Source organism: Lolium rigidum, chromosome 7 (assembly GCF_022539505.1).
Source record: "Lolium rigidum isolate FL_2022 chromosome 7, APGP_CSIRO_Lrig_0.1, whole genome shotgun sequence".
Taxonomy (NCBI): Eukaryota; Viridiplantae; Streptophyta; class Magnoliopsida; order Poales; family Poaceae; genus Lolium; species Lolium rigidum.
The window spans coordinates 248,208,166-248,222,487 of NC_061514.1; positions in this window are offsets into that span (position 1 = coordinate 248,208,166).

A 14,322-nucleotide genomic window follows, 5' to 3' on the forward strand; every position below is an offset into this window, starting at 1 on the left:
ACTCTATGTTGACAATTATCCATGAGATATACATGTTACAAGTTGAAAGCAACTGCTGAAACTTAATCTTCCTTTGTGTTTCTTTAATACCTTTACTTTGATTTATTGCTTTATGAGTTAACTCTTATGCAAGACTTATTGATGCTTGTCTTGAAGTACTATTCATGAAATGTCTTTGCTTTATGATTCACTTGTTTACTCATGTCATTACCATTGTTTTGATCGCTGCATTCATTACATATGTTTACAAATAGTATGATCAAGGTTATGATGGCATGTCACTTCAGAAATTATCTTTGTTATCGTTTTACCTGCTCGGGACGAGCAGAACTAAGCTTGGGGATGCTGATACATCTCCGACGTATCGATAATTTCTTATGATCCATGCCATATTATTGATGGTACCTACATGTTTTATGCACACTTTATGTCATATTCGTGCATTTTCTGGAACTAACCTATTAACAAGATGCCGAAGAGCCGCTTGCTCGTTTTCTCGCTGTTTTTGGTTTCGAAATCCTAGTAACGAAATATTCTCGGAATTGGACGAAATCAAGACCCGTGGTCCTATTTTGCCACGAACCTTCCGGAAGACCGAAAGGGATACGAAGTGGGGCGACGAGGCGCCGCCACCATAGGGCCGCGCGGCCGGAGGGGGCCCGCGCCGCCCTATGGTGTGGGCCCCTCGTCAGCCCTCCGACTCTGCCCTTCCGCCTACTTAAAGCCTCCGTCGCGAAACCCCGAGGCGAAAAACCACGATACGGAAAACCTTCCGGAGACGCCGCCGCCGCCAATCCCATCTCGGGGGATTCTCGGAGATCTCCTCCGGCACCCTCGCCGGAGAGGGGATTCATCTCCCGGAGGACTCTACACCGCCATGGTCGCCTCCGGAGTGATGAGTGAGTAGTTCACCCCGGACTATGGGTCCATAGCAGTAGCTAGATGGTTATCTTCTCCTCATTGTGCTTCATTGTTGGATCTTGTGAGCTGCCTAACATGATCAAGATCATCTATCCGTAATACTCTATGTTGTGTTTGTCGGGATCCGATGGATAGAGAATACCATGTTATGTTAATTATCAAGTTATTACATATGTGTTGTTTATGATCTTGCATGCTCTCCGTTATTAGTAGAGGCTCGGCCAAGTTTTTACTCTTAACTCCAAGAGGGAGTATTTATGCTCGATAGTGGGTTCATGCCCGCATTGACACCCGGGACAGATGATAGAAAGTTCTAAGGTTGTGTTGTGCTGTTGCCACTAGGGATAAAACATTGGCGCTATGTCCGAGGATGTAGTTGTTGATTACATTACGCACCATACTTAATGCAATTGTCTGTTGTTAGCAACTTAATACTGGAGGGGGTTCGGACGATAACCTGAAGGTGGACTTTTTAGACATAGATGCAGTTGGATGGCGGTCTATGTACTTTGTCGTAATGCCCAATTAAATCTCACTATACTTATCATGACATGTATGTGCATTGTTATGCCCTCTCTATTTGTCAATTGCCCGACTGTAATTTGTTCACCCAACATGCTTTTATCTTATGGGAGAGACACCTCTAGTGAACTGTGGACCCCGGTCCATTCTTTTATACTGAAATACAAATCTGCTCGCAATACTTGTTTTTACTCGTTTTCTCTGCAAACAATCATCTTCCACACAATACGGTTAATCCTTTGTTACAAGCAAGCCGGTGAGATTGACAACCTCACTGTTTCGTTGGGGCAAAGTACTTTGGTTGTGTTGTGCAGGTTCCACGTTGGCGCCGAATCTCCGGTGTTGCGCCGCACTACATCCCGCCGCCATCAACCTTCAACGTGCTTCTTGGGTCCTCCTGGTTCGATAAACCTTGGTTTCTTTCCGAGGGAAAACTTGCTGTTGTGCGCATCATACCTTCCTCTTGGGGTTCCCAACGAACGTGTGAGTTACACGCCATCAGTGCATCACGAGGCTAACCAAGTGCATCATGGCCGCTACCTGGCGAGGATGCTACCTACATCATCTTCACCTCTGAGCCTGAGGACAAGACGAGCCAGCAGAGCCGTTCCCTCGAGGTCAACGCGGTCATACCGCCGGTCCCCCAGTACCTAAACTGGTCAGAGCAGGCCATCACATTCGATCACCGCGACACACCGGCTGTCCTGCCGAAGCCGGGCAGCTACGCCATGGTCCTCGACCCCACCATCGGCACAACCCAGCACAGCGTGCGCTTCTCGCGTGTCCTCATCGATGGGGGCAGCAGCATCAACATCCTCTACCGCGTCACCGCCCGCAAGCTGGGCATCCAGGAGGCCGAGTTGCGCCCCACCCCCACCATCTTCCATGGCATCGTGTCGGGCCACTGCTGCCAGCCGATCGGCCGGATCACGCTGGAGGTGATGTTCGGGAAGCCGGATCACTTCCGCACCGAGAAGATCGAGTTCGAGGTGGTGGACCTCGTCGATCCCTACCACGCGCTCCCTGGGCAGGCCGGCCCGGACCAAGTTCATGGCGGTGCCCCACTATGGGTACCTGAAGATGAAGCTGCCTGGCCCAAAGGGGGTCATCACCGTAGCCGGCGACTATCGCCGCTCCATGGACTGCGCCACGCAGAGCTCCAAGATGGCCCAGACGCTGGTCATCTCCACTGAGAAGCAGCTCATCCACGACGCCGTCGCCTTGGCCAAGGCTGCGCAGACGGACATGCCGGCTGTAGGCAACCCGGCTGGGACGACTCACTTCCAGCTGGCCAACAACACCAAGAAGATCCTGCTCGACCCGGCGCAGCCGGACAAGTACGTCACCATCGGTGCCGGCTTGAGCAGCAAATAGGAAAGCGAGCTCACCAGCTTCCTCCGTGAGAATCGGGACATCTTCGCATGGTCTCCAAGGGACATGCCGGGTGTGCTGAGGGAGTTGGCTGAGCACCACCTCCACGTCAGGCCAGAGGCCAAGCCGGTGAAGCAACCCCTCCGCCGCTTCGCCGAAGAAAGAAGGAAGGCCATCGGTGAAGAAATCGCCCGGCTGCTCGCAGCCGGCTTCATCATGGAAGTACTCCACCCGGACTGGTTGGCGAACCCGGTCCTGGTCCTGAAGAAGAACGGCTCCTGGCGCATGTGTATCGACTACACCAGCCTAAACAAGGCGTGCCCGAAGGATCCCTTCCCCCTGCCGCGCATAGATCAAGTCATAGATTCGATCGCCGGCTGTGAACTCGTTGTCTTTTTAGACGCCTATTCAGGCTACCACCAGATTCCTTTGAATCCGGCTGATCAAATAAAGACTTCGTTCGTTACCCCGTACGGGGCTTACTGCTACACGACTATGCCATTCGGCTTGAAAAATGCAGGCGCCACCTACCAAAGGTGGATGCAAAAGTGTTTGCAGCATCAAATCGGAAGAAATGTTCACGCATATGTGGATGATGTCGTTGTAAAAACCAAGGAGACGCGTACCCTCCTTGATGACCTGAGAGAAACCTTCACCAATCTGCGAAGATTCCGGATGAAGCTCAACCCGGCCAAGTGCACGTTCGGCGTGCCAGCCGGCCAACTCCTGGGCTACCTCGTCTCTCAGCGAGGAATTGAAGCCAACCCGAAGAAGATCAGTGCCCTCGAGAAGATGGAACTGCCGCAGTGCCTCAAGGACGTCCAGAAGTTCACTGTTTGCCTGGCCTCCTTGAGCCGCTTCGTCAGCCGGCTGGGGGAGAAGGCACTGTGATACGTCTCAAACGTATCCATAATTTCTTATGTTCCATGCTACTTTTATGATGATACTCACATGTTTTATACACATTATATGTCATTATTATGCATTTTCCGGCACTAACCTATTGACGAGATGCCGAAGAGCCGATTGCTTCGTTTTCTGCTGTTTTTGGTTTCAGAAATCCTACAAAGGAAATATTCTCGGAATTGGAAGAAATCAACGCCCAGGGTCTTATTTTTCCACGAAGCTTCCAGAAGACCGAAAGGATTACGAAGTGGGGCGACGAGGCGACGCCACGCCAGGGCCGCGCGGCCAAGGGTGGGGCCGCGCCGCCCTGTTGTGTGGGACCCTCGTGTCGCCCCTAAACCTACCCTTCCGCCTACTTAAAGCCTTCGTCGCGAAAACCCCAGTACCGAGAGCCACGATACGGAAAACCTTCCAGAGACGCCGCCGCCACCAATCCCATCTCGGGGGATTCAGGAGATCGCCTTCGGCACCCTGCCGGAGAGGGAAATCATCTCCCGGAGGTCTCTTCATCACCATGATCGCCTCCGGATCAATGTGTGAGTAGTTCACCCCTGGACTATGGGTCCATAGCAGTAGCTAGATGGTTGTCTTCTCCTAATTGTGCTATCATGTTAGATCTTGTGAGCTGCCTATCATGATCAAGATCATCTATTTGTAATGCTACATGTTGTGTTTGTTGGGATCCGATGAATATTGAATACTATGTCAAGTTGATTATCAATCTATCATATATGTTGTTTATGTTCTTGCATGCTCTCCGTTGCTAGTAGAGGCTTTGGCCAAGTTGATACTTGTGACTCCAAGAGGGAGTATTTATGCACGATAGTGGGTTCATGCCTCCATTTAATCTGGGACAGTGACAGAAAGTTCTAAGGTTGTGGATGTGCTGTTGCCACGAGGGATAAAACACCAATGCTTTGTCTAAGGATATTTGTGTTGATTACATTACGCACCATACTTAATGCAATTATCTGTTGTTTGCAACTTAATACTGGAAGGGGTTCGGATGATAACCTGAAGGTGGACTTTTTAGGCATAGATGCATGTCGGATAGCGGTCTATGTACTTTGTCGTAATGCCCCGATTAAATCTCATAGTACTCATCGTGATATATGTATGTGCATTGTTATGCCTTCTTTATTTGTCAATTGCCCAACTGTAATTTGTTCACCCAACATGCTATTTCTTATCGGAGAGACACCACTAGTGAACTGTGGACCCCGGTCCATTCTTTACATCTGAATACAATCTACTGCAATTGTTCTTTACTGTTCTTCGCAAACAAACATCATCATCCACACTATACATCTAATCCTTTGTTTTCAGCAAGCCGGTGAGATTGACAACCTCACTGTTACGTTGGGGCAAAGTACTTTGATTGTGTTGTGCAGGTTCCACGTTGGCGCCGGAATCCCCGGTGTTGCGCCGCACTACACTCCGTCACCAACAACCTTCACGTGTTCCTTGACTCCTACTGGTTCGATAACCTTGGTTTCTTACTGAGGGAAAACTTGCTGCTGTACGCATCACACCTTCCTCTTGGGGTTCCCAATGGACGTGTGTCTCACGCGCCATCAAGCATATTTTCTGGCGCCGTTGCCGGGGACCTGAAGAAAAGTTACGCCACAGAGATTTCTAACTCCCACGTCAACTGCACGCCAGCAAGATATTTTCTGGCTCCGTTGCCGGGGAGATCAAGACACGCTGCAAGGGGAGTCTCCCACATCCAATCTCTTTACTTTGTTTTTGTCTTGCTTTGTTTTATTTTATTTACTGCTTTGTTTGCTTTTAATATCAAAAACACAAAAAATTAGTTGCTAGCTTTACTTTATTTACTGTCTTGTTCTCCATATTAAAAACACAAAAAAATTAGTTACTTGCATTTACTTTATTTAGTTTGCTTTATTTACTACTGCTAAAATGGGTACTGCTGAGAATACTAAGTTGTGTGACTTCACTAGAACAAATAATAATGATTTCCTATGCACTCCTATTGCTCCACCTGCTACTATAGCAGAATTCTTTGAAATTAAACCTGCTTTACTAAATCTTGTTATGAGAGAGCAATTTTCTGGTGTTAGTTCTGATGATGCTGCTGCCCATCTTAATAATTTTGTTGAACTATGTGAAATGCAAAAGTATAAGGATGTAGATGGTGACATTATAAAATGAAAATTGTTTCCTTTCTCATTAAGAGGAAGAGCTAAAGATTGGTTGCTATTTTTGCCTAGAAATAGTATTGATTCATGGACTAAATGTAAGGATGCTTTTATTGGTAGATATTATCCTCCCGCTAAAATTATATCTTTGAGAAGTAGCATAATGAATTTTAAGCAATTAGATAATGAACATGTTGCTCAAGCATGGGAGAGAATGAAATCTTTGGTGAAGAATTGCCCTACCCATGGACTAACTACTTGGATGATCATCCAAACCTTTTATGCAGGATTGAATTTTTCTTTGCGGAACCTATTGGATTCAGCTGCTGGAGGTACCTTTATGTCCATTACTTTGGGGGCAGCAATAAAGCTTCTTGATGATATGATGATAAATTACTCTGAATGGCACACGGAAAGAGCTCCACAAGGTAAGAAGGTAAATTCTGTTGAAGAGACCTCCTCCTTGAGTGATAAGATTGATGCTATTATGTCTATGCTTGTGAATGGTAGATCTAATGTTGATCCTAATAATGTTCCTTTAGCTTCATTTGTTGCCCAAGAAGAACATGTTGATGTGAACTTCATTAAAAATAATAATTTCAACAACAATGCTTATAGGAATAATTCTGGTAACAACTATAGGCCATATCGTTCTGCTAATGGTAATGGTTATGGTAATTCTTATGGGAATTCTTACAACAATAATAGGAGTGTACCCCCTGGTCTTGAAGCCATGCTTAAAGAATTTATTAGTACACAAACTCGCTTTTAACATATCATGTTGAGGAAAAGCTTGATAAAATTGATATTCTTGCTTCTAAGGTTGATAGACTTGCCTCCGATGTTGATCTTTTAAAATTGAAAGTTATGCCTAATAAGGATAATGATAATAAAATTGTTACTACAGCAAATGCCATCCAAGTTCGAATTAATGAGAATATTAGATTGATGGCTGAACTGCATGCTAGGTGGGAAAGAGAAGAAAACGAAAAACTAGCTAAAGAGAATAATGTAGCTAAAGTTTGGACTATTACCACCACTAGTAATGATAATGCTTCACATGTTGCTACACCCCCTACTATCAATGGTAAAATAATTGGTGTTGGCAATGTTTCTACTCCTAGTGCAAAGCGTGCAAAATTGCCTGAAACTACTAAAATTGCTGAAACTGTTTGTGATAAAACTGCTGAAATTTTTCAAAATATTGGGGACAATGATCCCATTGCTGTAGATCATAATGGTTTAGATTTTGATGATTGTCACATCTCTGAAGTTATAAAGTTCTTACAAAAACTTGCTAAAAGTCCCAATGCTAGTGCTATAAATTTGGCCTTTACAAAACATATTACAAATGCTCTCATAAAAGCTAGAGAGGAGAAACTAAAACTTGAAACTTCTATTCCTAGGAAGTTAGAACATGGTTGGGAGCCCATCATTAAGATGAGGGTCAATGATTTTGATTGTAATGCTTTATGTGATCTTGGTGCAAGTATTTCGTTATGCCTAAGAAAATTTATGATATGCTTGACTTGCCACCATTGAAAAATTGTTATTTGGATGTTAATCTTGCTGATCATGCTATAAAGAAACCTTTGGGGAGGATTGATAATGTTCGTATTATGGTTAACAATAACCTTGTCCCCGTTGATTTTGTTGTCTTGGACATTAAATGCAATGCATCTTGTCCCATTATATTGGGAAGACCTTTTCTTCGAACTGTTGGTGCTACCATTGATATGAAGGAAGGTAATATTAAATATCAATTTCCTCTCAAGAAAGGTATGGAACACTTCCCTAGAAAGAGAATGAAGTTACCTTATGATTCTATTATTATAACAAATTATGATGTTGATGCTTCGTCTCTTGACAATACTTGATACACACTTTCTGCGCCTAGCTGAAAGGCGTTAAAGAAAAGCGCTTATGGGAGACAACCCATTATTCTACTTCTGTACTTTGTTTTATATTTGAGTCTTGGAAGTTGTTACTACTGTAGCAACCTCTCCTTATCTTTATTTTATTGCATTGTTGTGCCAAGTAAAGTCTTTGATAGTAAAGTCAATACTAGATTTAGATTACTGCGCAGGAACAGATTTCTTTCTGTCACGAAATTGAGCCGCCCCTGCTGTAGAAAATTTAGAAAAATTTGCCAATTTACGTGAGTGATACTCAGATATGTACACAACTTTCATTCAATTTGAGCATTTTCATCTGAGCAAGTTCAGTGCCTCTAAAAAATTCGTCTTTACGGACTGTTTTGTTTTGACAGATTCTGCCTTTTATTTCGCATTGCCAGTTTTGCTATGTTTGATGGATTTCTTTGTTCCATTAACTTTCAGTAGCTTTGTGCAATGTCCAGAAGTTTTAAGAATGATTATGTCACCTCTGAATATATGAATTATGCACTGACCCTCTAATGAGTTTGTTTTGAGTTTGGTGTGGAGGAAGTTTTCAAGGGTCAAGAGAGGAGGATGATACAATATGATCAAGAAGAGTGAAAGCTCTTAAAATACTATATCAATGTCATCCTACCCGAGATGGCGATGAAGAGCGGGAGTGTTGTTGGAGGCCATAAAAAAGGTCAGAGTGTTCGTCACATTAGGATCCAGAAAGAAACAAGCATGTGTACAGATTTCTTGCATTTATTTGAGTTGCGTATGCTCGTGGAAATATTTAGATTTGGATCAGGATATGCTTATAAGATGTCGGCACTAACATGCACGCAATGTTTCTATTCTATGTCCTACGAGGAATAGGTGTTAATTTGTACACATCAAAGGTTAAATGTCCGGTGAGAAAAATCACATGATGTACGTGACAAATCTTTGTTTATAGAAATATATAATCTTAAATTTGAAATATTTAATTTAGATTTTAATTGATGAAAAAAATACATAAAGTACCACACGTCTCCATCTAAATTCTCCATAAACAATTTATCTCTCTTCCCCGCTTGCTCTACTCCTAACCCCAAGAGAGGTGAAGGGCTTCATGCAGTGGGGCGAGGTGGAAACACATCTGATGACAAAGGAGGCAGTGGTAGCTTGCATTAATGCAAAGCAAACGGGGCAGTGTCAGGCAGCTTGCATGAATGTAAATCCCGTTGCAACACACAGACATATTTTCTATCTTAATAAAATTTAAGAATGTTGCCAACCATTCTTACAAGTTTACGGTATTACAAATCGAGAGCGAGGGGCTTGCAATCTACCATGGACCGGTGATGGTGAGAAAGAGGAGGTGTCAACATATTGGGTATTTGGTTACCCGGTGCAACGCACGGGCACTTTTGCTAGGAAAAATGCACGTGCGATGCACGGGAAAAAAGTTGCATCGTGACTTTATTTTTATGGAACATTTTTCAGACGTGGAGAGTTTTAGTCCTCCTTAAAACAATTTTTCATTAATGGGACTAAGTGTATTTTTCATCCGAATTCACGAGAATTTCCTGAAACCACAGAAGAAAGAAATAGATTAGGTGTAAAATTCATCAAGCACCTAGAGAAAAAAATATCAGAGTAAACGGGCTACTTCTATGGAGTCGCGGAGGCCGTGCTTGTCACATCGGTGGGGATACACCAGGTCGCGATCGTCCTCAATCTACTCAAGTGTTACAAATTTTTGCGAATTGCCCCCTTTGGAGGTGCATAACCTCTATTATGAAGAGAATTAACATGATGAAGATACAATTTTCTTTACCTATAATAGTCTACAGTCTGTAGTATTATTTCCATATACTACGAAACTGTAGCTGTCTAAAATTGGAACAATGTGAGGTAATTTTCTGGGAAAAAATATAGACGTAAGTACAGTGAACTTAATAAATAATTTTACAAACAAACAGACAACGTCATCTCGCTATTTTTGGTAAAAAATAAATTCAAACACATCTGGCAGCTTGCTGATGACTTCTTGGTGATAGCGAGCTGTTGGCCGACGTTCTGCACCCAGAGTTGCTTGATGTGGTTGGTACGTAGGCACCTAATATTCAGAATTCATAGCAAGCGCAGCCGTGTCAAGACATAGACTGAACAGATGCCTTGAGGATTTCAGCTAGCGGATGCAGAACTGTAACTGTTTTGGCCATCCCATTCGTAAGGGATCAGCTAACTAAAACGGGTCTCGTAGATGAATTGCCTGATCAGGTTGGTCCGCTCCTTGTACTCGTTATTGATTTCCTCCGAGGAGCCGCAGTACATGTAGATCTTGTATTCTTGTTACATCTGAGTAGATATCATCAATTAGACTCAAGACGAGCCAAGGAGAACTACCTTTTGATCTTCTGTATTGGTCTGATGACATTAAAAAATCGGCTCAACATACAAATTGCTTGTTTCGTTGTTGGGTCATCTCATTGTTAGAGTTCCTTTTTGTCCTAACAGCATCAATGTACCTCTGATTATTCAGAGTTCAAATCATCTTGAACTTCCAATTTCATCTGCAGCAAACTGATGCCAAATTCAACGTAATATTTATTGATCTCCAGATAGTGTGAGAACGCTTGAATCACCTATCCTCTTGCTAGCAAGGAAATCCAGAGCACAAAAAAAAACAGATGAGGTTAAGAAGCAGTTACATGAAACGGTGATCTAGTAGACCTGAAGGCACAATTCAGGTTGAATCCTAAGGGAACTTATATTACTCCAGACAGTCAACAACTGATCAGCAACAGTATAGAAACATAGGGTGTTGAATTTGATGGATTAGCTGCAAAAATAAGGCAGAGCAGCTGCTCTTTTTTACCTTCATCGGTCAAAGAGAGCATCTGATGCAGCATATGCCAAGTCGCGAGCAATAGGTAGCAAAAATTCAGTGGGTGGTAGTAATCTTCAGCAAGTAGCCTTACATATATGTAAAATTAAGTGTACTATTTCAGTAATCCTACGGTTATTATCAGGTAATAACATGCGATGGCGGCTGCCTACCTCAAACCAGGATTCCTACCTCAAACCAATCTTATCTAATCTATAGGTAAAATTAAGTCACTAATCCAGGATTCCTACCTGAAACAAAATATATCAAGTAATATACAGGCGTTGGCGGTGCACATGTCAGCCATACTGAGGCTGCAGAGCACACGCTCAATTCAGCAAACAATTATCACCAGTTAACTCGAACACTTATTATCAGTTAAATCTCCAGTAATTGAGCACAAATTCCGAATTTTAAATTTCCCGTCCAGGCGGAAAACAGAACAATTCACGCAAAGGAAAACAGAGCAATTCTGACCAGGACACATCAGGAGAAGTAATTGCGGTATCTGGTAGTGTCGCAATTGCAGACGATTGCAGAACAATCGGTGCAGAAGGAAGTGGCGAGACAGCGTCAATGTCGATCTGTGGCGGAATTTCGGCCCTGGCAATGTCCGTCTCGAGCGGAACTTCCGGCGGAAACTCGAGGCGGGGTTTCTATTTTCTGGGTATTGATTTGGATTTCGAGGGGAGTCGAGGAACTGCCGGACTGGAGTCCCTTTTATGACGGCACCCTATGGTCGTGTTGTGGAGCAGTCTGTATCGGAGCGGTCGAGAACAATCTGTGTCGGAGCCGTGTTCGTATTGGAGACGCGAGGGCGACCAAGGACACGGCGTTTGCGGCCGGTTGGGCTATGGGGATCTGGCTGATTCTTGCGGCAGCCGCTGGCGGACTTCGGCCAGGAGCGGAGAAGCGTAAGGAATCCAATGTAGAAGAAGAAGTGGAACCCTAGAGGCATTGGGCCGGGCCATCAGTTGATGGGCCACGGGACTTGACTCACGTACCTAGTGTCTCAAGCGACGAACCGTTATTTTGACTGGGCGGTGGCAGATGGTGTAATTTCAGCCAAAAACAGGGGTAATTTTTGACGGACGAACAAAAAGCATTATTTTCTTTATTATTAGGTATAGATAGGAAAATTGCCCGTGTGTTACTACGGATTCTTCGTCTGCTTCTTAGTCATGCATGCCACAATGCCTTTACCGCTATGACTCTGCACCTTTTCCTGCTCACCAATGGTATTGTGCCGCACAACCTCCCCCTTCCTCAAATTCCCCTACACACCATCTTGTTCGAAAACACGTCGGCCCATACCTTGTGCTATCTATCTCGAGGACTTGTCGGTATGCACAATGCTCTGTCCTGGCTCAGGGCACCAGCGGCTTGCACCGCGTAGCCCTATATCGAGATCCTAGTGTCCTTCACCCTGCGTTGCCCAGCTCGAGTCCTCCGTGCGCCGCTCTACCTCAGAGACGATGGTCTTCACTCGCAACTACTTATTAGTTAGATAGAAAATTTGCATGTGCGTTGATACGGGTTAATTGTTTCTAAACATTTCTTAGGACATGGGGCACAAAATTTAGAAGGAAAACATTAGTTAACAAAAAAACTAATGACACGATAACTTTAAACAATCATAGCACATTTTGATGCGATAATCCAGGAAAAGTACTGATGTTAGATACTCTAAGCAGAGTATGTTTGAGCTATGAAGTATGAATGTGGACTGCAAATTCAATCATTAATCAAACAAAATCTTGGTGTAAACTAATCAATCTACAAAGTCAAGAGGTGACTAATAATTTGTATTTAACAGAATAAGTACAAATATGATTATTACAAACACCCAATTATATATATAGCTCAGCAAAAGGAAAAGCTAGCTAGTACTTGTTCTGCAGGTTATGCTCCTAAATATTTTAGTTGTTATCATCCCGATCAATGCCACAACTTCTGCCTGTATAGGCACACTCTACAGGATCGACATTCCAAGTAGCAGCCCACATGCTTTTACGGTCTGAATTCGTAGCAGTACATTCTCGATAATCAGCGATAAACTTGCGTTGGAAATGTTCCTTATGAACTGTTGGGTGCTTTACTAATGTTGAACTTAATGGTCATCTGAATAAGTCAGGAGCAATTAAAGTACTCAGTAAAAAATAGCCTTCGTTCTCCGGAACTAACAACATTTTGATGTTGCCATCGTACTGTTGACTGCCAAAACCCACCGGCGGGCAGCGGCCTTGTCAACACCGTAGAGCCGGGAAGAGCCTAGAGCTGCGGCTGGCTGAGACCCCTCCGAGCGACGGCCCGCAATGCTCTTCTGGTCACACGCGGCGATGCGAAGTGCAAGGGCGTGCCACCTGACCTATACCTGGTCGGGGAAGGTGATGGGGATGCCTCGCTTAGTTTCCTGCGGGGCATACATGTAAACATTAAATACGAGCCTCGATCGGCTCTCGGGTTATCCCGTGAATCGGCTCAAAGAGCCGATCCACCCATGATTCGTACGGGGTGCACGAATACTTGGTGGTCCTGCTTGATCAAAATGAAGCTAATGAGATCTACGACGATTTAGGGTTTTCACCGCATAATCGGATCATCCTACTCCAGGTTGGGCCTCGCGGCCACGCACGGTGCTCGTAAGCCGATCCTAAACAAGGCCTAAAAACCAACATGAAGTTGATCCTCGGAACATCCCGTTTAGGACTTGCGAACGCCACCCTACGTGCCACTGGATCCTCCCCCTTTGTAAGGCCTAACTATTGCGGATATTAAACTAATCCTTGTAGAACAAGGAGCAATCGTAACGGATCAGATCTACTAAATAATGATCAAGCGGGGTGCCGCCCCCACACCGAGATAGGCGTGAGGGCGGCTAGATATGCAAGGGTTGCACTACGTAAGCATGCTTAAACGAAGAACAATGCTAACCCTAACACATCTAATGATAACTACGTTGCTCGCCATCAAAAGCGCTTCGAGTACGAGCAACGCATGAACAACGTGGGGCTTGTGCTGCCTAGATCGCAAGATGCGATCTAGGCGGCATGTCGCTTACCCGATAGAAACCCTCGAGACGAAGGAGTTGGCGATGCGCCGAGATTGGTTTGTTTTGGGGTTGAACGTGAGTTGTTGTTTATTCCATAAACCCTAGGTACATATTTATAGTCCAGGGGACTTTCTAACGTGGGAATATCCCATCGTGCACGATACAAACTCTAACCCTTATCTAAGATAATAAACTACTAAATAAAGATACACGGGCAATTCAGCCCAAACCCTTCGTGCCGGGCCGCTTCGTAAATCTTCCACATGTAATCTTCCAAGCCCGGCCCACCTCCGGATTTGTCTAAAATCTGGTGATAACACATGCCCCCCTGGTTTTGGAAATAACATTTTCAAAATCATTATGCTTTCCCTTCGAAGGGTCATGTCGTGGCAGAAGCGAGCCGTTACGAGCATCCGTCATCATTATGCCCCGTCTTCTCGGTTTCTCTAGAAATTCGACAGCTTTGGCATCGATCCCTTGGAAGCTGTAATGGCATTAAACCTTCACCAGATTTCTCATTATTTAACCGTGCCGATCTGGTTAGCTCTCTTTATCCTTTATTCCATCCCAGCTATCGGCACCAAAAAACCCTCTCCTACTGTAGCAATGTCTTCCTCTTCCTCTTCCTTCTCAAAACTC